We start from the raw sequence: 26,344 nt of genomic DNA on the forward strand, positions 1-26,344 counted from the left end.
TCCATTGACCCTTAACAAAAGAAAAATAATTTAGAGCTACATTTTTCTTTATGAGAACCCCTCATCACATTGGTAAATAGAGGGTATCCCAATAGGGATTTTGAAGAAAATAAGTAAAAACCCTTTTTTATTTTTTTATTATTACTTTTTACAGACACTTTAGACTTATTTATTTATTTGAGGGAGTGGGACAGAAGGAGAGGGAGAGACAGTCTTAAGCAGAGTCCATGCTGAGCACAGTGCTGAGCACAAAGCCGTTCGTAGGGCTTGATCTCATGACCCTGAGATCATGACGTGAATCGAAACCAAAAGTTGGACGCTAACTGACCTTACCACGCAGATGCCCTGAAAACCCTCTTTAAAATGTAAACATCACTAAGATTTTTAGGTGTTAGTGAAAGTTGAATAATGAATAGAACTTGTATTAAAATAACCCAGCATCCCAATATATTACCACATTAGAGTTGTAAATTTACCACCCTGCATAAAAAAAGAGTATGATAAGAAGATGGCATGGGCGCCTGGGTGGCTCAGTTGGTTAAGCGACTGCCTTCGGCTCAGGTCATGATCCTGGAGTCCCGGGATCGAGTCCCGCATCGGGCTCCCTGCTCAGCAGGGAGTCTGCTTCTCCCTCTGACCCTCCCCCCCTCTCATGTGCTCTCTCTCTCTCCTCTCATCCTCTCTCAAATAAATAAATAAAATCTTTAAAAAAAAAAAAAAAAAAAGATGGCACAAAAATGAGGTTAAACTAATCTAAGAAAACTGAAACCTAATAGGATGTTTGATATAGTAAATAGAACATATAATCCAGGAACATCAAAGTTCTGTATTTTATTATACACGGGTACCAGCACTATAAAATGAACAGAATAACTTAAGCCATCTCGAATCATGTTAAGAGCTAAGAGTACTTCTACCTCCAATATTCCATGATTCTATTACTGATACTGAAGGTGAAGTTAAATAATGTACCTCCTGATTCCAAGCACTTAGAACTCTATCAATTCTTGGCATTAAATTTGCCTTGAGAATAAAAAGAAAAAAAAATATTTCTTAAATTTTGTATTTCTTAAAGACTCCTTGCTTAGGGCTGACTTTGACCTGTCTTTGTTTCTCCTTTCCTCTGGCAGGTATTTAAAGATTGTCATATGTGTCTTAGATAGTTGATAATTTCTTTCTTTCTAAATGTACTAGCTAATTCAATTACAATGAACATTGCAAAAATATTGAGGATTTTCTTATAAGCTTCCTGAAACATTTTTCTTCTTCAGTTTTATAAAATCATTCTCTTCATGCCATTTTTGACACTCATATTCTGACCTGCAGTATAGCTACCAATCTACCTGATTTATCTATCATTGTAGTCTATAAGGTGTGTGTGTCTATCTCTTTGTTCCTTGCACCATTTAGCAAGATGTTTTATTCAAATAGTATATTTTTAATTTATTTAGGTAAGGTGTCCAGCTATGGCTTACTTAGAGCAGGATTTTAATGGAAAATTTTTATTTCACAAACTTCAGAATTAATTATGGAATAAGATTAAGCTTCTTGATTGTGAAATTACATATAGCATCCGAAATAATTGTATAACTTAAAACAATAATGGACACATGAATTCCATGTAGCATGTTGTACAATACAGTAATTTATTTTAGAAGATATACAAAAAACAAAAATAAACATTATGTTTGTTTTCCAACAATTAAGTAGAATTTAGCCATCTTTTGACTATCAGAGGAGCACAGAGAATTTTAAATGTATAGAAGCCTGACACATTCTTGTTTTGAGCAGAAATACTGTTTACATGTAGAATACATTCAGCTATAATAGATTAAATTATTGATAAGACATTTGATTTAAACTCTACTAAAGAGTGTAGCCATTGAGATATAATGGCAAAGAGTATGTGTTTTTCTTTATCTTTTAAAGGGAGAAATATAAAAAATTATTTTTCAGCCATGACTTAATTAGGGGTAGTTTGGATGCAGAGCATGAAAACATTGTTACATCTATCTTTGTTATAGTCAACTTTCAGAAATGATGGTGGTTAATGAGTACTTGGGCTCCAACAATATTAATGGTATATTTCCTGTAGTAAATGTGAGGGCTTTTCCGGTCTCTTTATACTGTATTTAACTCTTTGCAAAAGGCTTTTTTCCCCTCATGTGGCCTAACATTTATTTCTAAAATGTTTATCATTAATTAATTTTTTCAGCTGCCTTGATTTTCATTTCCTACAATACAAAATAGCATATGTAAAGTTTAAATATATATATGTATGTGCGTGTGTGTATATATATATATTTATAATATATTCTTTACAACATGAAAGAGATTCATATTTATTTAAAATATATTGGGTGATCACATGAAATATTCTGTAATATTTAAGGATTCACTTGATTTTCACTTTCAGTGATAAGAAAATATACAGCCATTCAAACGTTTTATATGCACTTATATAAAGTATAAAAATAATACAAAAAGCTTGTCTTTCTTCTAAAGAAGATATTCCATATTTATAAAAATGAAATATTATATATAATGAATTCAGTTAAAATTTATTTTTATATTATACAAACAGTAAATCATCTGATATTGACTTTATTAATAAAACCCCAGTATTATAGCATCATTTAGATTGATGGAGCCAATTATCTGCATTGCTGCAGGACAAAAAATGTACCAAGATTCATTTCTTTGATATATAATATACATTTGTTCTGTTTTCCATTGGTATTTTACTAGCAAAATATAAAATTTTGAAGATCAAAATTATATTAAAAGTGCTTTTTAATTTTCTAAGCATTTTTTAAGATAAAACCTTGGCATAGTGATGGATATATCATAATATTAATTTATATAAAATTATTTATTAATAAATGACTTTTTAAAATTCTATGATCTGACCCAATGTAAGAGGATTCCTATAACAGCACTGGGAAGAAAAAAATAATAATAAGATTCATAGAATCATGGAGAAGAAAAACCTACAGTGTGTCATTGGCCTGTAGCAAATCTAAAAACTGAGTTCAAGAAAACACAAGAAAGGAATCTGGGAAGAAGAATCTATTTTATCTTTTTTGTATGACCTGTGGCTCACTCCTGTTATGCCCAAAGAGCTGTTGAAAATTCTGTATTTCTGATCTTCACCTAGACATTGAAACTTACCTGGAATCCTTATTTTGAGAAACACTAGAGTAAATAGAACCAAATCCTTAAAACTATTTTATTTTATTTTTACTAATAGAAAAATTGTATTTACTTAGAAGCATTCAGAATGTTAACAAAACAGTTGCGACTTTTTTCAATTACAGAGTGATACTCAGGTAACCGGACCACAATTATTTTGTGTAAGCTGCATCAGAGATAAGTGAAGATGGAAAAACTACCATCCGCACATACAACTAATTTGTCCTGTGCCCCAACAAGAACTTGCTTTAAATTTCCATGCCAATGTACCACCCCACACTGTCCCAGGCAAGGTTAGTGGCTACTCAAAGTACCCCCAGGACAAGGCTCTCTAAAGACACATTCCGTAGTGTGTTAAGTATACAAAAAAAGACACTGTACGGTTTAAAAACAAATCTTATACAACAGCGTACGTTTCTTTTCTTTAAAAGGAGTGAGTTGTGTACAGGGGGGTTAAATGCTTTATAGACAAGAGAACAAAATCTGCGCTAGAACCAACCTACTCATCATCTTCATCTTCCTTCCTCATCTTCTTCATCGTCTTTATCTTCCTTCTTCATCATCCTTGTCTTCCTCCTCTTCCTTCTTTCTCTTGTTGTCTTCAGCCTCGACGACTCCCTTCGAAGCCGCATCAGGCTTTCCTTTAGCTCGGAAGGCAGCAACATCCTTCTCCCTGCAGCCTGGCAGCTTCCTTCCGTGCGGCTGCTGGTCATCGGCACGTGGGGAGACCCGCGTCTCTACCGGCGTCTTCACAACCTCACTGATGCTCCCCTTGGATTTGCGGGCGATACTCAGAACGAAACAAGAAAAAGGCCGAAGGAGGCCTCTTGGGTGTATCGGGATCCTTGAACTTCTTTTGTGTTTCCCCATCAGGGGGGATGGATATAAGTTGCCATTTCTCCTCCAAACGGGCCTTGTGCGCCTTTGCCGTGTCTTCAGGTTTTCCCTTCTTTTCAGCAGACACGGTCTTCCAGCTCTCCGAGCACCCCTTAGAACACTCAGAGAAGTTCCCCGAAGCTTCTGGGTGCTGCTTGTGCTCCTCTCAGCAAGTCTGCACAAACAGTGCGTATGGGCACGTTTTGCTTCTCGGCTTCTTCGCATCTCCGTTGCCCGTGTTTAATTATTTTCCCCAGCGAGGCAGAGCCGCCCAGTGCACGTCGGACTCTCGCTTGCCCCGCACCGTCTCTCCGGAGCTCAGCGTACTGCGTGCACTGTGAGAGCGGGAGCCAGAGGCAGCCTCAAAACATTTCATTGTATTTTATTATTTTTTTAATTAATTATTTATTTTTAAAAAGATTTTATTTACTTATTTGAGAGAGAGTAAGCAAGAGAGAGAACACGAGCAGGGGGAAGGGGAGAGGGAGAAGCAGACTCCCCACTGAGCTGGGAGCCCAAGGAGGGGCAGGATCCAGGACCTCAGGATCATGACCTGAGCTGAAGGCAGATGCCCAACTGACTGAGCCAGCCAGGTGCCCCCAAAACATTTTATTTTAAAGGAAAAGAAACATAACCCACAATTGTTATGGTTTTATGACAGCCAAGAAGTCAGATCTTTAGAAGTAAAGAGTTGTAATTGATTTTGTTAAAGACTAAATTCTGATCATGTAAATGTTTATTTTGAGGTTATTTCATTAAGGTAGTAAATTAAATTTGTAGTCAACAAAATCCTTTTTAAAATATACATTGTTACTTTCATAATAAACAGGCTTAATGGCAAAGTTTCTAGTATCTACGTATTCTGTGTAGTTACTTGTTGCTGCATCGCAAAGTATCCCAAAATATTTACTTTCTTACACAGTTTTTGAGGGTCAGTGATCTGAATGCAGGTTTGCTGGCTGGTTTTGGCTCAGGGACTCACATGGTTGCAGACGCTACAGTCATCTCAAGGCTCAAGTGGTGCTTCCGAGCTTATTCACAGGGTTGACGACAGGCTTCAGTTTGTCCCAGGCCCAAGATCCTCACTGGTGTTTGGCTGCAAGCTTCAGTTCCTAGTCATGAAGACTTTGCTCAGGACTGCTTACAACATAGCAGCTTGCTTCTCCCAGAGCGAGAGAGCAAGAATGAATGAGCATGTGTGAGATGGGAGTCGTTGTCTTTATAAGCTAATGTAGGAAATGACATACTATCACCTCAGCTATATGCTACTAGTCACACAGAACAGCTCTGGTACAATCTGGATGTCGACCTAAAGATGTGAGTACTAGACAGTGGGAATCACTCGGAGCCACTTTGGAGCCTGCTCAGCGTGTTCTATTTCTTTTTATGTTTACTTCTTAGAAACACAAAATTATCTTCTGTGATTTTTCATAGAAAAAGTTTTATAGTTTGATAATATAATACTTCCCTTATTTTTAAAAGTCTTTTTATTAGGGCATTACATTTTTATATTATAATACATATACATGCATGTATATATATATATCTAGAGAGAGAGAGAGAGAGAGATGTAATTTTATGTAGCTTTATATTATCTTACATAAATCAGAAAAAAATACTTGGCGGTTAGTTTCTGTGGTTGAACTATGCATTGGAAATCCATGGCACTGCTGAAAACTAAGTTGACAAGTTATAATTTATTAAAATTTTATTTCCTTATTTTTTCACTAGCTAAAAACCTACTAACCATCATATGTTACTTCCTCAGAATGAATTTGCTTCATGATTATCTAACTCCATGCAAGTTTTAACTGCATCCCAATCAGCCCCATATATACTCTCAAGCATATATATTTAGACACTTTGGCATTTCAATTATTTCTAAAACAGTATCTTACCTTGAATGCTCTTCTGTATAAATGAACTTTTTTTTTGAGAGTAAAATATTATGCTAAGCACTTGAGGAATACAAAGATTATTATTATAATGCCTGTCCACAAGAAACTTTTAACTTCTTAGGGAAAAACAGATTCATGGGAAGATTCCATTACTTGATTGAGGTAACATACATCATAAGGGAAGTAAGTGCAAAAAAAGTGCTTTGTGAATTCAAGGAAGAAGGTTTTCAAATGGCCTTTGGCAAGGAGAGGAAAAAATTATGCATTAAAACTCCTTTGAGCTAGGTCTTAAAGAATGTTTAAGGTTTCCAAAGGAATGAACTAAAATGGAGTTTTCCAGATGGAGAGTGTAGACCCAGCAGGAGTGGGAAGGTCTAGAGCATATTTGGGGAATGCACAATTGTCCTGTTTGACCGAAACTTACCTAGTAGATGTGATATGATTATAAAGGCATCTCTGAGGGGCACCCCAGTGGCTCAGTTGGTTAAGCATCTGCCTTCGGCTCAGGTCATGATCTCAGGGTCCTGGGATGAGCCGTGCACTGGGCTCTCTGCTCCGTGTGGAGCCTGCTGCTCCGTCTTCTCTTCCCCCCACTTGTGCTTGCTCTCTCTCTCTCAAATAAATAAATAAAATCTTACACACACTCACACACAAACAAAGGCATCTCTGAGAGTATTGGGAATGATTTTAAACACTAGTTTGAGAAGTTAATACTTAATTTGGGAGGGAATAGAGATAAATTTCCAACAAGAGAGGCAGGAGCAGATATGTGCTTAGATTAATCTAGAAGCATATATCTGAATGAATTACAATAGGAAAAGATAGGTGAAAATTCATTAGGCAAAGAAAGAAGTCCAGAAGGATATAAAGTAACTGTTAGCAGAGCAGATTTGCTCCTATGCTATAAGCATAGTACAACGAGGGCCTAACTTAGCATATTCCCAGTGAGAATGGGAAGAAGGATGCTGAAGTGAGAAATATGTGGAGACACTAATAACATGAATAAATGTGTTTTTTAATAGGCAAAGAAAAGTAAATATGTGTATATATATATATATATTCCAAATATGTCTAAACAATTGGGACAATTGGAAAAGAGAGAAATAAGGAGAGAAGCTGGCTTATACAATGTAATTATGAAGTTGAATTTTAGCCCAGCAGATACTGGATTCAGTATATCCTCCTTTGCATATTTTAAACACAAGTAAACACCTGACAATCTGTATTTCAAGAAAAACTTGGAACTAGAGCCAAAGACTACAGTTTTGAACAGAGGTAAAATTAGGGTAAGTAGGAATATAAATAGGTAAGACAAATATAGAGTGAAGAGGCAAGCTAAACGACTTTATCTATCATGAAGATGGGGCAACAAATGAGACCCACCAAAGAGTGGAATGGAGAATTCAACAAAATAATTTTTTAGAATGATATACCTAAAATTTAAAGCATTTGAAGGAGCAGGCAATTAGCAACTTGTGATGCTACAGAGAATTTTAGAAGGTGGACAGATTAAAAAAGAAAGACATTACATCTAATTATCTGAAAGCAGTTTGTAAAGAAGTAATGAAAGAAGACGAATATGTACATGTCTCACTATAGTCATTGCTTTGCAGTGTGTGTGTGTGTGTGTTTATTTGTGCACATGTATTTGTATATATATACACATATATGTAGGTGCCATTAAGAATATGTAAAGGAAACAGCTTAATGGAAAAGCACGGAATTTGGTATGAGAAGTAGTGAGTTTATTCTTAGGTTTGGAATTTATCTTTCTGTAAATGAGAGGAAAGTAAGTGATGACTCTAAGTCCTATTTTAACCGTCTAAAATGGAGGAAGTGATACTACCTCCTCACTAAGCCTCTTGCGAGCAGTAAATAAACTCATGGATAATTTGAAGTTGCTAGGGTAACTTAACTTAGAACAGCATATTCTTAATGAAGAATGGCCCTTCTGTATCTCCTGTTTGTGCCGTCTCTTTTTTTTTTTTTTAGATTTTATTTATTTGAGAGCAAGAGAATGAGAGAGAGAACACATGAGAAGGGGAAGGGTCAGAGGGAGAAGCAGACTCCCCGCTGAGCAGGGAGCCCGATGCGGGACTCGATCCCGGAACTCCAGGATCATGACCTGAGCCGAAGGCAGTCGCTTAACCAACTGAGCCACCCAGGCGCCCCTGTGCCGTCTCTTATGGCAAGAATAAGTGACAAATAACATTCACTTCCAATATGATTTAATAACCATAAGTTATATCTTTTAATTAGGGTACACTAACTGATGTAAGAAACAACTCCAAAATCTCAACGATTTAACACAATGAAGTTCAGGACTCGCTTTGGCAGCATATATACTAAAACACGATGAAGTTCGTTTCTCACTTCACAGTTTGATGAGGTTTGTAAAACCCTCCTCCACACAGTAATTCAGGACCCTAGACTGTCTCTATTTTGTGGATCAGTGATCTTGTGGCTTTAAGATCCCCATGTCTGTTGTTACCTGCCAGTGATAAAAAGGAAAGAGCATTGGGAAGGTACATTGGATACTTAACTGCCTGGCTCAGAAATGGACACATCATTCCATTGGCTAGAACTAGTCACACGGACCAACTTAGGTACAAAGGCGCTAGGAAGTGTAGTTTCTGGCTAAAATATAGTTAAGGACAAGGAAAATGAAACTTAGATGGTCAGTATAGAGTGACCAACCCTTTTGGTATGCCCAAAACTTTCCCAGTGTTAGCACTGAAAGCTCTGCATCCTGGGAATCCCCTGAGTCCTGAGCAAACCAGGACAGTTGGCTGTTCTAGCACCATCAACAATCAATGCCAAAGGCTTCAATAATATGCCTTACTAATATAAACTTAAATTTTATAGTAGAGAAACAAGAATAGCAATAAGAACTCAAGATATTATCCAGGCATTGTAGCTTTATCCCAAAACTAGCCCAGGGAATAAGTCACTGTTATAATCATCTTCATTAACTGAGGGCCAGCAATGTGCCAAGCAAACTCTACATTATTGCTAAGAGAAGAGTCCTGTTAAGTAAACAAAATACTCCATTTACGGTATGGAGCTTGAGGCTCAGAAGGGTTAACTGAGAAGTCCAAAATCACATTCCAGTAAGAGGTAGACAAGATTCTAAAAGAGCTGTAAATGCCAAGTTTCTTTCTTTTCCTTCAGGTCACTGGTCTTAGTAGATAATACAAACACACACACACACACACACACACACACACACATGTATATTTGAAGTGACATGAACTCCTAACAATACTTTTTAAACTGTACAAATGTAATCATTTCCCAGAGATACCGTGGTTGATTAACCATTGAGGTTTGAAATACAATTTATTTTCTGGGACAGTTCATTTTTTTTTTTTTCTTCTGTTAATAATAGATTGGGAGGGGGTTTAATATAAAGTAAATATAATATAAAAACTAAACCTAAACTAAGTAATTGATGCTTTAAAATATCAAGATTGTTATGGCAATCAGATCCTACTTATGTTGCCTGGTGGTTTTAGTAAGAGACATTTTGAGTCCCTATTGAAAATAGTAGATGCCATCCAGTAGAGCTCTTTAATAAAGTTAAATATTTTTTACCGACATTTGCTATAAGATTAGAAAAGAAATGCTTTGGCTGCTTGGATCAGAGTTTCCAAACAATAATTATGGAACAATTAAAAAATTAAGATAGGTACCCAAACGTCAGCAACAAGTCACGAGGTATAATGAACACATCAACCAAATTTGAAGTAAAATGGTATTATGCATACATTTATACATGTAATAAACAATTTCATTTTATTAATGATTTATACTTTACAAATGAATGAAACAGATATATAAAAAACATCTGATTAAGAATAAAAAATACAAAGTAATGAAGATAAAGAGAAATATCTTTCATTTGGAATTTTTGTTTATAATACTCAGTTTAAAAAAAAATCACTTAAAATGAGAACATCATTCTATGTCTCTATTACATATCAGACTAATATTAAGCATGAGGTTGACAAATCAGATAGAGCATCATGTGCAAGTGCATGTGTGTGTATGCACATATAATAAACATGTGTGTATATATGTTCAAATACATTTTATTATCATTGCAGCATAATACAAAAATGCCATTTTGTAGCAGATGGGAAAATTAGAACTGTATATTTTGTGTACTTCTCAGATCATGCAAGGATTCATCTTATATATTTTTTTTCTTTAGAAACAAAGCTGTTTATGGATGCCTGGGTGGCTCAGTTGGTTAAGCGACTGCCTTCGGCTCAGGTCATGATCCTGGAGTCCCAGGATCGAGTCCCGCATCGGGCTCCCTGCTGAGCAGGGAGTATGCTTCTCCCTCTGACCCTCCCCCTCTCGTGCTCTCTCTCTCTCTCTCATTCTCTTGCTCTCAAATAAATAAAATCTTTAAAAAAAAAAAGAAACAAAGCTGCTTATATCATCTTCACAATGAAATAGTCCAAATTTTGTTTTTTCTGTTTCTATTATGGATTCTACTTTTCATTTTTAACATGGATTGCCAGTTAGTTGGTAAATGCTTCTGATACATCAATGAACAAAAGTAACAAGTTAGTGCATTGGGTGATTTTGCAGGCCACATCTTGGAATTTATCAAGAATGGAACCATTTCTGAAAAGGATAAACATTATGGAATAAGCCTAGTTTTAGAACTATGAATTAGTTTTTTCCCTTCTACTATTTAAAATACACTATAGAGGAAAATATTGCTAGCATTTCTTTATGTCATGTTTGTAAAGCACAGATTATAATCTCACAGAACTCAGTTTGGAAATTGTTAATGGAATTAAGTTGTCTCATCTCTTCCACCATGTCTTTCCCATGCAGTGACTAATGCATTCCAACATGCATACCGTTCCAATAAAAATCCTCTGTATTTCTGTCAGTGTGGCTAAACTACTAACAGAGGGAACAAAATGATACAAGAATAAAATGGCTTAAACACCAGGAGCTTATAGAAGTTATTGGATAAAAAGTTGCGGGGGCGGGGGGGGGGGGGGGCAGCCTGACATGACAGCGTCAGAAACAGCGCCAGAATAACACTGTCTTCTATATTTGTTAACTGGAATTCCCTCGAGAGCACTCAGCTTCCCCAAATTCCCAAATGCATGTTCTAAGCATCTTTGGTCTTTATGACATATTTTACCCTGATTTTTCATGTTTATATTTACAGCATGGGTACACTTTATGCTTGTAACTTCAGGACCTGTGGTGACAATAGTACAATCCTGATTTATGGAGCAGCATGGGGAGTGGTCCTCTTTGGGTCTTTCCCATTTTCCTAGTAGTCTTTATTCAAGAGCAAAGGTAGAGATTCTGCTCCTTCAGAAGACTTCGAAGAGCTTTAATTGTTATTTAGTTCTCAAACTCTACCAATAAATTGCTTTTACATGTCATCCTTACTAAATTCTTGACCTGAAATGCTTTCCCTTTCTTCTCCACTGGATGAGTCTCCAAATCCCTCTTTCTCTCTCTTCTATCATTGCATGTTGTGTGAACCACTACTAGAACTGTTGCCACACCGCACTGAAATTCTAACGTGCTTTTTTTTGTCTCACTGCTTTTTGAATTCTGTTAAGGCAGAGGTCATGTCTTATCCACTGCTGTGTATTCATCTATGTCTACATCATGTAATAGAGATGCAATAAATACCTGTTGAAAAAATGAATACACAAACAAGAGAATTGACTTCATTTAGTTTTATCTAAATCCTAAATACAGTGCATCATTAAGACTCCTGAAGTGTTATTTTAGACCCCCTTATTTTATTATATTGTATGGAACTTATTTGAATCCCACATTTCTTCAAATATCTGTTATAGAAATCATCTTCGCAGTTATGTTTTAGATTTCCTAAGATTAGTGTGTTAGTCTATATGAAACAGCAAAGCCCATTCAATTGCCTAAACGCTTTCACAATAACTCATAACACAAAGCCAGTGTTTCTACTAAAAAAAGACTTCTGAATTAAGTGCCATTAATATGGAAGAGAATTCCGGAATTGTTTGATTTTAAAATTGTTTGAGTGGGTCTCAGATCAGATTCTAGAAACAGAGTCATACTGAAGATTTAACTTAGTGTTGTTACTCTTGTGGTTTTATTTGTTTGTTTATTTATTTATTTGATCATGCTGCAGCTAGGAAATCCTCTATATCATTTGTACTTATTACCTCATTAGGATTGGGTTGTGGGGTATTTTTTCCTTTTAATGTGTCTTCTATTTTATCAAACATGCTCTTTATTTGATATTTCTCAGGCAATTTTTCTCTTTATTCTCTTCCAGAAACAGGGTTGTATATATTGCACCAATTTTATGTTGTTGTTGTTTTTATCCACTGCCCCATCAGTTTTCCCAGTAGGTTTATTACTAGTTGTGTAGATTAGATTTCTTGTTTCATGAGTCCAGAAAGAAAAGATCTCAGCCTCTCTCTACTTGAACTGGAATTTTTTAAAATTCAAACCATCATTTTATTCAAACAAAGAATATAAAGCATCTGTTACTATTTAAAACAATAACTGTTATAGCTTCAAACACTCAGAAGTGGCATAGATTAATGTTTTAACATAGAATAAGTGGCAGTCCCTGCTAAATAAAATACACATGTGAATAGTATTCCATGCTCTTTTAGTTATTGATTTTTATCATCACTTTTTTCTTAATTTAGTGTTCTGTATTTTAAAATTAGATATTTGCAATAGTTGAGTTCTATTGCATTATACTTACTTTTCTATGTGCTTAAGAATATCTTCACCATCCTTTGGGAGCCTGGGTGGCTCAGTCGTTAAGTGTCTGCCTTCAGCTCAGGTCATGATCCCAGGGTCCTAGGATAGAGCCCCACATCGGGCTCCCTGCTCAGCAGGAAGCCTGCTTCTCCCTCTCCCACTCCTCCTGCTTGTGTTCCCTCTCTCACTGTCTCTCTCTCTCTGTGGAAAAATAAATAAAATCTTTAAAAAAAAAAGAATATCTTCACCATCCAGAATAATTTATTATTCATATTAATTAAGAAGAATTTGGAATTTGCTCCTCAAGTTAGATAATACACATATAGTGATATTTTCATTAGTTTCCCATATGATTTTCAAATAAAAAATAAATTAATTTGTCTTTCTTATATTTTGGAGGGGCTAAATATGAAGGTACCAAATATACATTCACTTTCACCAACTACAGCACTTTCAAACTTAAGTGATTCAAAAGTACAGAACTAGAGTGTTCCATTGACACAGTGAGTAAACACATTTTTGTCTTCTAATATGAGAGCTGCAAATACCTTACAAATTATATGTCATCAAAGGAAAAATGCAAATAACAGTAGCCATCATTTAATGACAACACTGGGAGCACATTGTCCTGTTCCTTCTTTCAATTCATCTTCAGGTAGATTCTTTATAGTGAGTCATATTACTCTTAACAATTTTACAGGTGGGAAAGGGAACCTTGGAGAATTTAAACTCAGTTGCTCAAAATTATATAGCTAATCTAGAAGTCAGTATTCAAACTCTAGGTCTGTCTCGTTCCAAAACCTGCCCCCTAAACCATTATCCTCTCCTGCCTCTGCAATGACTGTTAGTAAGTTCCTACAACTTCTGATGGTGCATAGCATGATTATGGCGTATATGCAAATATTCCACTTTATTCATCTGATCAAAACTAAATTGATATACTCTAATCTATAATTATAATCTAACAAAATATGTAAACCAACTTATGAAACCATTTATGAAATGTTAATAAATCTATAGTGGGTTATAATAAGGGACACTTACAGTTTTATAGTTTTTTTTTTCTTTTTTAACTATTTACTGACACAGAGAGTTATGAATGGAAATACATTAACTAAACCATTATTTTAAACCACTAAAAGTTTAAACAATGAAGTAAATGAAGCAATTTCTGAATTCCCATATACATAGATATTTATTTGATTCTGAAAGGATATATTGGTTAATATGTGATATTTAGTAATAGGCTTATTCAAAAGCATATAAATATTCAAGGAAATATGAAATCCAATGATTGAATTAAGGCATGAATAAGTTTTGGTTGAAGTTTTCTTTTTTTGTTGTTTCATTAAATATAAATCTAGATAAATATCATTCAGTCTTGAAACAATATATTTAAGCCAGGTTTGTCTATATCTAATTAAAATTAACTTACTCTTTGTCAATTGAGTCTGAAAGAAATACACCACTTAACATTCCTTATTCAGTTCATTTTTTGAGAGTCCAAAAATTCAGTGATCTGTGAAACCATGAGGTAATTTTGTCCAAGTGAAACAAGGTTCTTTCATGTTTCAGTTGTGTCAGTTAAAATTATTTTTGGTTATGTTACCTGGAATATAACTTCTGACTGTGTTCTTAAGGTTCTTGGCAGGTTAACTCAGGTCATGTGAATGTAGTTATAGTCAAAAAAATTTGCTTATTCAAATTCAAAATCATGGAAGGTTTGAACATACACTTTATTCAAGAATAGATCAGTCCAAGGGCTCCTGGGCAGCTCAGTCAGTTAAGCGTCTGGCTCTGGATTTTGGCTCAGGTCCTCATCTCAGGGTTGTGGTATCAAGCCCTGCGTTGGGCTCCATGCTGGGCGTAGAGCCTACTTGGGATTCTCTCTCCCAAATAAACAAATAAATAAATAAATAAAATGTTCAAAAAGAATGAATTAGTCCAAGTTTCAAAGATAATATATTCTTCACCCTCTAGGGTCATTTATTCTCTTTTCAAGTAAACTTTAGGAAATTTTGACCATATTTCAACAAAATATAGCTGACTTAATAAGATATATTACTTCAGTCTGACAACTTGGGCTTGTTAGCTTTTTCTCTAGTCATTGACCATTCATATGTCCTCTCCTGCTTGCCAGGGAATATTCACAAACATTGAACAATGCAGTTAATAATATCTAAGTAAATGTAGTAGTGCATTTGGATTTATAATGTATTATTATACATGCTAGTTCCCCTGGCTCTCAAAACATATCTGTGGAATAAGCATTGTAGGTTATTTCTTCTAAGTTTGCTCAAATGATGAGATGGAGCTAATATTAAAGTTATGTTTTCACTATTTTATGTTTCATAAAACACATTACTTCTAGAATTCCAGAGATGGCAGAAAGCTTTTGGATCATTGATCTAAACTCTTCTTTAATGGATGAGAAAAATTAGGTCCATAAAAGCGTAGTGACTTGCTCCAAGGTATAAAGGTTTTGTGGCTCCCAATCTTGTTTACCTTCTCCTCACCTTGCCAACACATTATTCAAAGTTAGTGCTCAAGGACTTTGTGGTCAGGCCAGTAAATGACAGAACACTAAATATGTGGCAGATCTAACTCAGTTTGTGTGACTCTCAGACTTGCAGAAGTAGTAAGAGTAAATATTTTCTTTCAGAAGAATTTATATTACTTTCAAGAGTAAGATTTCATAGCACAGATTAAGATTTCTTTGTGAATTTTGTTTTGATTTCCAAAAATATTTTTATCATTTTGCACTGATGTTCAGCATATGAATTGGAGATCATATGTTGTTTCATTTATATGGACAAATTAGTTACTTAATATGGCACTGTGAAGCCAGTTGCTGAAATGAGATGTAAAATGATGATTGTTTTACTTTAAAAAATTAAAATATTTTGCAAATATATTTATATGCAAATAATTGTATAGTTTCAATCTGATTCAGAAGTATTTCTAATAAGGCTAAATAAAGCATTTCCAATTATTTAATTTGTTATTTAATTTGATAGTTTATGAAACATTGAGATTAATCCTTGTAGTTTTGCATTTTCTCTAAATTATGTTAATTTTCCTTTGTGTATGTACTACCAATCTTCATGATTTATTACACTAAATTGAATTTTAAGAGAAATTGAAAATAAAATGCATCGGTGAAGCATATCTTCTATGTGTACCCCAAAAGGCAATGTAGGAAAAATTGCAACAGTTCTTGAAAACATCCTTAATTGAATAGAGAAGTTGCCTTGGGGGAATTGAGCAACAAGTTCCTTACTGTCAGAGTAGGCAACATTTTTGAGAAAGCCTTGTTTTTTGTATTGGGTTGAAATCATGATAGGAATATAACTACATGTTCTGCATTAATCTACTTTGTTGAAAATGGAGATACTTGGTTTTATTTTCAACATGCTGGTGTGGACACCCTGTAGTAAATTGCTTGTAAGAAACTGTTTTATGTACTGCCTTAATCTAATTTGTGGCAATGAGAGACTAATGAAATTTAGACATCAGGTTTTTGCAGGATATCTTTCTCTTAGTACATCTTTTTCTATTTAGTGTTCTTTGTATTTAGTCATGGGATGATTTTAAGACCCTATTCTTAGCTTCTTTAAAAAATCTCCTTAGATATGTAGGTGAGACAATTGAGAAGTTCCATTGAAGTAATTTTTATTATGCTATAAATACATAATTCTCATAATAATATAATGCTTTATAATCATGCTTTGTACTTGATTTATGCTCTTTTATATTTCAGAATATATTTTATTTTTATATTTCTAAATTTAACAATGAGTGAAGGTATTTTTTACAAAGGCATTTATTTTGATTTGAAAATTGGAATGGTGTCAGAATAATAAAGTTCAATATTTTCAGATAAGGTATCCTAAGCCAGACATTGTATAAATAATTTTAATAAAATATTTTATTCAGTCCTAGAATCAAACTTTTGGAGTAGTTATATTACAGACATCAGAACAGTGAGGTTAGTGATTTTGTCTATGGTTGCACAGCATGGTAGTGGCAAAGACGTGCTGAATCCAGGTCAGCTGACATATTTGCCCCAACCAGTCTTAACTTTAACATAAATCTCTATCATAAAATTAGTTCTCTATAGTTTCATTTTTTAAAGATTTTATTTATTTATTTGACAGAGAGAGAGAGAGTGCACTAGTGGGGGAATGGCAGAGGGAGAAGGAGAAGCAGGCTCCCCCACCAAGTAGGGAGCCTGATGTGGGGCTCGATCCCAGGACCCTGGGATCATGACCTGAGCTGAAGGCAGACACTTAACCAGCTGAGCCACCCAGGCGCCCCCATTGTTTCATTTTTTTAAAAAGTTCTAGTTATATATGAGCATACAGAATGCTTTTTTTCCTTCAAAGTATGTTGCTATAGCACTTTAAAAAATAATACACAGTTTTAAAGGAGACAGATGGAAAAAAATAAATACTCCTTGAATTCCTTATATATGAGAGGCACTGTGTTAGTTCTTTACATAGATTTCCCATTTAATCCTCTGTAGGATAATTTGAACTGGATATTGTTGTTCTCACTTTACAGATGAGGAGACATCCTCAGAGAGTTTAAACATTTTATCAAAGCTACACAAATGACATATGATAAAGGCAAGATTTAAATTCAGTGCAGTAGAACATCATTAGCTTTGTTCTTTACATTGAACCAAGTGTGTATAACTGTGACTTTCTCCCTAAACCACCTTTCTCAAAATGGGGAGAGAATCAGTAATGACTAATGAATTCTTAACAAGTGTCAAGTTTGTAGAAGATATTTTCATCAGTTTATTCTCATTTTGTTTCCACAAATCATGTGATGTAGGAATCATTATGTTCATTTTACTACTAAGAAAACTGAGGATCAGAAGATTCATATAATTTACCTAGTTTTAGAATACCAATCAGTACTTTTACATACAAATTCATGTTATTTCAAAGTCTCTGAAGACCCTGCTTTTGGGTGTCTCTCTTTTTTTAAGATTTTGTATTTATTTATTTGACACAGAGAGAGAGAGCACACACAAGCAGGGGGAGCAGCAGAGGGAGAGGGAGAAGCCCGATGCGGGGCTCGATCCCAGGACCCTAAGATCATGACCTGAGTCAAAGGCAGATGCTTAACTGACTGAGCCACCCAGATGCCCCTGGGTGTGTCTTTTAATACAGAGAAAAACAAATATATTTCAGTATATTCAAAGAAGGGAATAGAAAACTGGTGCTATTTGGTGTCAGTGTACACAGGACTGATATACTCAGCTATGTAAGAATGAAAAATCCCATCTCCTTATTAGACAAATCTGAATTTTTCTAACAACAGAGTGAAAACCGATGACATCACAAAACAAGGTAAAATAATCCTCTTATTGCTAATTTCCATATCAGGACTATCATAAATTTGTCATTCAACTTTAAAAAAAATTCAAAATTATTATCCACATCCCTAGAATATGGCTTATTAATTGGATATTCAAATTTATTCACATAAAGTTTTAATGAAATATAATAATTTAAATATTTCAAAACTTTTAATAGCATTTATTTCTTTCTTCACTTACAGATTTTAGACCAAAACTTGGTTACTTATCAGCTCTAGTTATTAAGTAGAACTATACTCTAAAATTCTACTTCTACTTGAAGAACAGAAACTATTTTTGAAAGTTTTTTTTTTTTTTAATGAATGGGAGAATAAGTTGTACTTCTGGATTTTTTGGTTTTAAATAAATTTGGTATTGAAAGTTTTGTCATTTTACTGGTGTTCCCTGTGTCTAATAGCAATACACTAACTGCAGTTTATTCAGGTATTTTGACCATTTATTTACTATATTGTTTACGATGGTTGGCATTTCATCAATCCAAATAATATTTGAAGTGTAACCCAAAAACTGACTTTATATGATCTGGTAGTAGTAATTTATTCAGATGGGACAAGGGTCTCTTTCTTGAGGCTCTTTCTCTTACGTGATGTCCTTTTTTTTTTTTTTTAATGTGATGTCCATTTGATAAAAGTAGATGCTAATTGTTTTTTCTCAGTGAATTTACTTTGCCAAATCTCACAAGGTAAGAAAGGGTATGTCTTGGGCAGTAGGGATCTTCAAAGGAATAGATATCAGCAGTGGCCATGGCCATTCATGTAGTGATTCTGTCTCAATAGAGTGAGCAGTGAGTTCCTCACCTTCGTGGATTTTCCATAGAATGTTCACTCAATGCAGGAGTTTAGTTGACGTTTATCTTCAGGATTGTCATACTTATTTACTTCAGGCCTCATCCTTTAGATCCATTCTCAACCTGTTCATCTCCCTTCAAACTCTCAGTATTCTCTTCTCTATAAACACTTTCTATTGCCATAAAATTGAATCCTTACCTTGAATTTGACTAGTGACACTTGTTCTTATCCAACACTTTCACAGAATATCTCTGTGCCTTCATACTTTGTATTTTACACAGGCGGCAGGGCTGATATTATAATAGTACTTCTTCACTCACTTACTCTCTTATATGGTAAGAAATTACCATGCCATTGATTTGTCTACTTAACAGAACAATCAAACTTTTCAAACATGATCTTCCTTGACTTCCTGTGACCACCCCCCCCCCACCAGTATATATATATGTGTCTTTTCTACCTTTCTGTCTCAGAGGAAGAGAATGCCATTTATAGCCCATACCTTTTCTTCCTAGCCAGATTTTTAACTCTCGTTCACCTGGCTCCTCCATAATCTTGGTTTGTCAGTTAATTTCTGTTTTCTAAAACTTTTTCTGTCACTCCCTAAGACACTCCCATCCTAAAAATCTAAATCTCTTTTCATTTTGCAAATCACTCTGAGTTGCAGCAAAAAACAGATGGGATACTAAAATTAGTTTAAGTCGAATTTTATAAAGGGGCTATTTACAGAGGTGTAGGCTGGGGGTAGGGAAAGGATAAGGGACAGTGAAGTTCTAGGGACTAATAATAGTGAGGTACTTGACCATCAAAAGCTGAAAATGTGAGAAGAGTGTATAGTTCCTGGACCAGGAGGCAGAGAAAGGGCTGCCTGAGATCGGCATGATGTTTGTTTGATGAACACAGCCACTATCCTATTGACAGATATGGAGCTAGGGCAATAAATGCCCTGAAATCAAAAATCTTAATTTTTCTTCCTTCTTTGGTCTCCTACCAGTGTTTTCCATTGACTTAACCCATCAGGCAGTTAGAGGACAAAGAAACTGTTCGAAGTAGTATGTCAGTCTTTCAGAGCATAGAGCACGTTAGAGAAGGATGGACGTTTAATCTGGATGGACAAATAAAAGATATTCACCATATCTTGATTTTCTTTATCTTCTTAGCTCTTCCGAGCAAGTCGTTGATTTTAGAACATAAGGTACTTTTTGGGGAGGCTGTCTGGACAGCTGCACATTGTTCCTCAAGCCCAGGCTGATTTTCCTTTTCTTTTCAAGCTGCTGAAATCCATCTCCTTTAGCCAATTCAAATGTTTATTTTCTAATGTTATTTTCTCATTTTTACCGGGTGGTTCATCACCCCCTGTCTTAGTTTCCCATAAAATATTCACACATCTCCAGCATAGGAATTTTTCCATTTTGTGATCCTGCAAGTACCATTATACCAAGGACTGTATCTCATTTGTCTTTGTATGTTTTGTACCTATTGTTCCTTGGTCCATGTTAGAGACTCAAAAATTATTTGTTTCACTAATTTGTGCCCCAGTACTGAGTTCCCTACTGATAACCGCTATACTAATGTTATCTATATGCCAAATACAGTTTGTCATGGGTAATCTGTATGGGAAATAAATAAATAAGTGGTTCTACTTGGAATGAAAATCACTTTCTAGAAGGTTCAATAGTCCAAATTACTATATTTTATCTTGAGTTACATAAATTGGAAAGGATGACCTAGAAACAAGGTCACAAAGATAACATTAGCATCAAAGACAATTCAAGGGAATTCATGGGCAGAGGACCATATTGCCTTTTTGGAAAAGCAGTCTTTCTTTCTCCAATGCTGTTATTGCAAAAGCACATAGACAGGGAAAGTTATATAGGGACACTCAGAATCAAGAGACGAATTTACCACTAAAGACACATGCAGAATATACTAAAATTATAGTGTTGTTTTTATGGGAAAATGTGAAAGAAATGATCTAGTGCAGTATAACAGTTTTGAATTTAAATATACAAATTTTGTCTACTGTGTGACTTTCTCTTTAATGTTATCCATCAATCATTTATGCATTTAAATGAAATACTTAGCTGCCCCTCCTTTTAATCACCTGAGAAATGAGTCTGCATTTTTGTAGTGAGAATGGTGCTCAGGTAGGTTTTGTCAAATTGATCATGTGGAATATCATCTTTTGACTTTTAGGAATAGTTCTTTCAAATGATATCATTGTTCACATGTATATGGGCATTCCTGCATTCCTGCCTGACTTACCTTGACAGAGACAATGAAATGGACTAAATGTGTATGCTGTGATTTCAGTGCCCTTCCTTACTGTCCGATTAAGGGAAGATTCCACATTAACCTTGTCATGACAATTTTAAGAACATTTCTTTTTCTTAATAAACCCTGTCTTAGCTTTTTCGCTTATGCTGAGAGATTTTCAATATATGTTCGTTCTATATATCTTTTTTTCATAGTTATCAGTGTTTTGCATTTGGAAAAGATAGGAAAAAAAGTGCTGCTTTCTTTATTTATCTTTGCAGATAAAGAAACATAGCCGATTCGCTTTGCTTTTGTTTTTATTTAAGCCAAATAGAAAGATATGTCTCTATTTTTATGTGCTATCATTTTTGGTTTTTGAGTTGATAAAGTCACATTGTTTTCACAAAAAAAAAAAGTGAAATTAACTAGTTGTGAGGACTATATTCTCTAGCCGTCAACAGTAATTAAAAGGTGGTTCTATTCCCTAACCACACATTACATTTCACACTTTCCTGATTGGATTTTACTCCCAAGGTGCTCATTGAATGGGAATTTAAAGTTTATTTTTAGGTAACTCCTTTGTGTTTATACTGTTTACTTTCAAATTCTTGGAGACAGCTATAAGTAAATGCCAACATAGAGAATTTTCAACATGCTGAATAAAGTTGTTATGTTTGTTGAAATATATCCAAGAAAAGCATTATCTCCTTTCTCTACTCACTCTTCAAAAATGTTAACATAAATCTCTCTGTTCTTTCTTGTATTCTAGTCATATTCCCTTTGTTTCATGATGGGGTTATGAGGCTGGATAATAGAATTATCACAGCAAATAAAATGATAAGGAAGAAATTACCTTAAAAGGGGAACATTCGTAATGGAGAAAGAAAGAGACACAAAAGCAAGGAAAAGAATGACAGTTTGAGGTTTCATAGAAGTGTTTAGAGACCAATTAAACATTTCTGAATATATGTGGCTTGTTTGTGGGAAAAAGGAAATGGTAAGTATCAAAAGGAGAAATGGCCCAAGTGGTTAGGAGTCAAAAGCACCTGTAGATTAACCACACTCAGAGTGCCGCAGGGTAGTTACAAAACCCACTTCTCTATTTTCTTTTATTGGATATACGCATATCTTCATTTGTATGTGTCCATTTATAAGATAGTAATATTGGTTTCCCAATGTTTCTGGTCATTATATTTATCTACCCTATTTTTCAAATAGTAACTCTTCCAGAACTTTCCAATGTTTTTCCTTTAAGGTATTTTTCGGGAAAAGATATATTCATTATTTTAAGCCGTCTGAAGTAACAGAATGAATAAAAATAACTACTGTTTTTGTCTACCTACTATGTACAAGGCATAGTGCTAATCATTCTTCCTGTGATATGTATTACTCATTACATTAACTTTAGGAGTCAGGTTTATAAATTTACAAATCCCTAGTTTACAAATTATACAAAAAGAAAAATATGCCTTTTAGATAATAGATATGTAAGAATGCTAAGTTCTGATTATCCTATATTGTTCTTGCTCTCTCCCTACTTTTATTTTTATTCAGTGTATATCCCCCTGTGGTTTGAAGAACTGTCGATAGTTCCAGCATAATGCATGGCTTTTTTTTTTAATTTTTAATTTAAATTCAATTTAATTAACATACAGTGCATTATTAGTTTCAGGGGTAGAATTTAGTGATCCGTCAGTTGCATATAACACACAGTGATCATCACATCAAGTGCCTCTTTAATGCCCATCACCCAGTTACCCCACCCCCCCAGCAACCCTCCAGCAACCCTCAGTTTGTTTCCTAGAGTTCAGCATCTTAAAGCAACCTGGAGAATAACACTGGAATTTAAACTGGAGGTACATGTGAAAGAAATAATTGTTAGGGAGGATGTTTGAAAATAAACAAGATAAATTTTAAACAATTAGAAGTAATTGATTCGGGGGTAAAGAGGAAAAGAAATTAACTAAGCATCCTGGCTATTGGCAAGTATAATGGTTATAATTAACTTCTCTACTCAATTGGGATATGAAGATAATTACTAAAATTCATTAGATCCTCTCACCTAGTTCAGGTACCTCTCTTACAACAACAATATTTGAAAAGATTCCTTCAGCTTAAGAGTACATAAGGTGAGAAAATGACACCTGGTGTCATTTTTTTTATTGTTTCTGGTAAAGCCACTGTATGGGACTGGTAGTAACACACTATTCCACTTTACTGTCATTGCAGTGTTGGCTGTAGCCAAGAGTAGTTAAGGGGATATATACCTATACATAAAGGTCTCGGTTAGGTAAATTCGTGTATTTCCCTGCCCCTGGTTCTCTTACCCATATTTTCCACTTTGCACGGTGGGCATGCTGACTCACCAGAAGAATGCCAATGTGTACAATCTGCAAGGACACTCCCTATTTCTATGTGGGGTTGCCCAAAGTTCACTCTGGAAAATACAAGCTCTAAGGGCTGGATTAGAGATCACCAACTGAATGTCACCCTTGCCTTTTCTATTTTTGTTCTTAGTTGCTTCAGATAGAAAACGTTTTTTCTTTCTATTCAAGTACTGCGGGAGGTGCAACAAGCTTTTGTTACCCCTTTCAAATGATGTCTGCAAATGACTTCTGCCTCTGTAGTGGCTTGGAGGGTGGGAGTCTCCATCCCTGTCTCTTTAAAAGGATATCATCCAGCCTGACTGTGTGGTAGACTCTTCTCCCTTATGCAGAAAGCCTTTTATTTATGTCTGTTTCCTTTATCTTATTACCTTATCTATGCCTTGGGAGAGAACCTTGCCTAGAGACTCTGCTACTTAACAATTTGAAAGAGGAGTCACCTCATAGCCTCTGCATATGAGAAAGTTATCCTCCTTCCATCTAGAAGTGACTCTCCACAGACCCTTCTTTTTTCTCTCCATTCCGTCCTTTAGTCTTTCTTTTCAATCTCCCTTTCTTGCTTTAACATTTTTCTTCTTCCATTTCATACCATTTTTTAATTACGAAGGAGCTAACACTTCCATCACTGAAAACTAAAACATAAAAAAGAGAAAATAACCTATTGAATTATTAGAGGTCAAAGTGAGGACAAAAGAAAGCTTCTTAAAATAGGCAAAGTAAAAATATGAAGGCCCGGTATAGTTTGCATTCTTTTTTAGTACTTAATTAAACGATGATTCCATTACTTACTTAACTTCCTCTGAAATTTTGAAAATCCAGTTCAATTTCAGTTTCACAAATATTAAGCATGAGTACGAAGAACTGAAAGAACAGAGTCCGGTCAACATTTCAAATTTGAGACCTTAGGCACATTTTTTTCACAGTGATGTCTTCACATATAAAGTGAAGATTACTCCTGTACCACAGAGTATTATGTGAAAATTTAAAAAAAAAAATTTTGTACTATATGTATATAGTTCAATTCATGCTCTAGAACATAGTAAGTACTCAATAGGAACTTAGTTTGGCTGACTTTATTGTGTCTTATACAATATGAATAAGACATATTCATATTGCATGCTATGTGTCTCAGGGGATACCTGGATAATACCATGTTTAAGAATTATTAGATATGTTTGTTACAAAGTGCAGACTCCCTAGGTCTGATGCTGGATCCAGGAATATACATTTGTAAATCAATCCCAATAGCTTGTTCTGCTACTAGTGAAAGACAGACCTCATTGATTAGATCCTGAGACATGGGATTTACACCTTCCTTAGCCCAGCTGAATCTTCGATGCTTACTAGCATGTAACCCTATTCTAGTTATCAAAACTCTTTAAGCTTATTTTGTTAAAGATTTTATTTATTTATGTATTTATTTATTTAAGAGAGAGAGAGAGTACAAGCCAGGGAGAGAGGCAGAGCGAGAAGGAGAAGCAGACTCCCTGCTGAGCAGGGAGCCCAACGCGGGGCTCAATCCCAGGATCCTGGGATCATGACCTGAGCCGAAGGCAGATGCTTAACTGACTGAACCACCCAGGAGCCCCCACTTCAAGCTTATTTTAATGGGGAAAAATGAGTTTTATATTTAGCATATAGTAAGCACTCAGCAAATCACACAATTATAATCTAGTGGAAATATTTCTACATAAAGAAATAATTAGTTAATAATTTAATAATTTAATTCTCAGAGTTGACTATAACACCAAGATTAAAGAAGAAATACGGTTCTGACCTGGGGTTATCTATATTACAAATACAAATGTAACAACTTTTCTACCCCCTTGGCATTATAAACCCATTCATGAGTGGAGGAGTTTGCATCAGAGATGGGCTTCTAAAAGTATTTTCAAAACTCCTTCATTTTGAAAAAATAAAATAAAACAAAAATCCTCCTTCACTTTGTATACTTTGTTATTTCTTTATTTTCCACAAAAGGATAAAACATAACACACGCACATACACACTTACAGAGAGAAATGACCTTCAATAAATGAATGCATTTGATACTTTTGTGATATTATTGATGCTAAGAGAACACTAGGAAAATATTTGGCAAATTGTGCAACTTTTTTGTGATTTCTAAAAAAATGTGATGCCTTTGACTTAAATTGACTAGTAGTGAGGATAAAGTCTAAATACCTTAGTTCTATTTTACAATCCAGCCCTCTACCATTATGGTTCTAGTTAATTAGTTCAAGATTTTCACAAATAACCTATGTATTGTATAAATTTTTCTTAAAGTTGTAGTATACTTTAAAAAAAAAGTATTTTAATGATATTTAAATGATGGTTAATTATAGCTGCACAAATTTTAGTTTCTTATTTTACCTGTCTTCCCCTCAACCTGTATTTTTCTTTCTGAGTCCCTTTAATGCTGCTTTTCTTGAAAGAAAAATATGAAGGCAAGTACAGAATGAAGAGGTCAGTAAGAGAGTTTGTTCCTTCTTTAATGTTGCTAGCTTCTAGTTAAGTTAAATGCTGAAGAAGAAATCAACTGTTTTCTCCTCTACTTTCAACATCCAGAAGCCCAGTGTGGTCCTGTCACTTGCTGCTGCCTGTCTTAACTGGGTGGTACTAACAGTGAGCCAGAAAAAATAATAGTGATAAATTGGCATCACCCAGCCATGGTCTTGGCTTGACTTAATAAAAAGCAAAGATTCCAAGCCTCAGATTGATTTCAATAAGACCAAGCTTTCAGGCAGTATAAATGAAAGAGGTTCCAAAATTTTCAGTTCAATGAGGATAAAATTCCATGAGTTTTCACATAAT

The 26,344-nt window shown here is 34.8% G+C and overlaps 1 protein-coding gene and 1 pseudogene across 3 annotated transcripts in view; one reads left to right on the forward strand and one right to left on the reverse strand.

The window, feature by feature from the left end:
* The window catches only part of CADM2 (cell adhesion molecule 2), a 1,086,523-nt gene that overhangs the window by 52,435 nt on the left and 1,007,744 nt on the right, over positions 1-26,344 (forward strand). The window lies entirely within an intron of this gene.
* LOC116633607 overlaps positions 3,692-26,344 on the reverse strand; it is a 75,828-nt pseudogene continuing 53,175 nt past the window's right edge.

Source organism: Phoca vitulina, unplaced genomic scaffold, assembly GCF_004348235.1.
Source record: "Phoca vitulina isolate PV1807 unplaced genomic scaffold, GSC_HSeal_1.0 scaffold8, whole genome shotgun sequence".
In the NCBI taxonomy this organism is placed as follows: domain Eukaryota; kingdom Metazoa; phylum Chordata; class Mammalia; order Carnivora; family Phocidae; genus Phoca; species Phoca vitulina.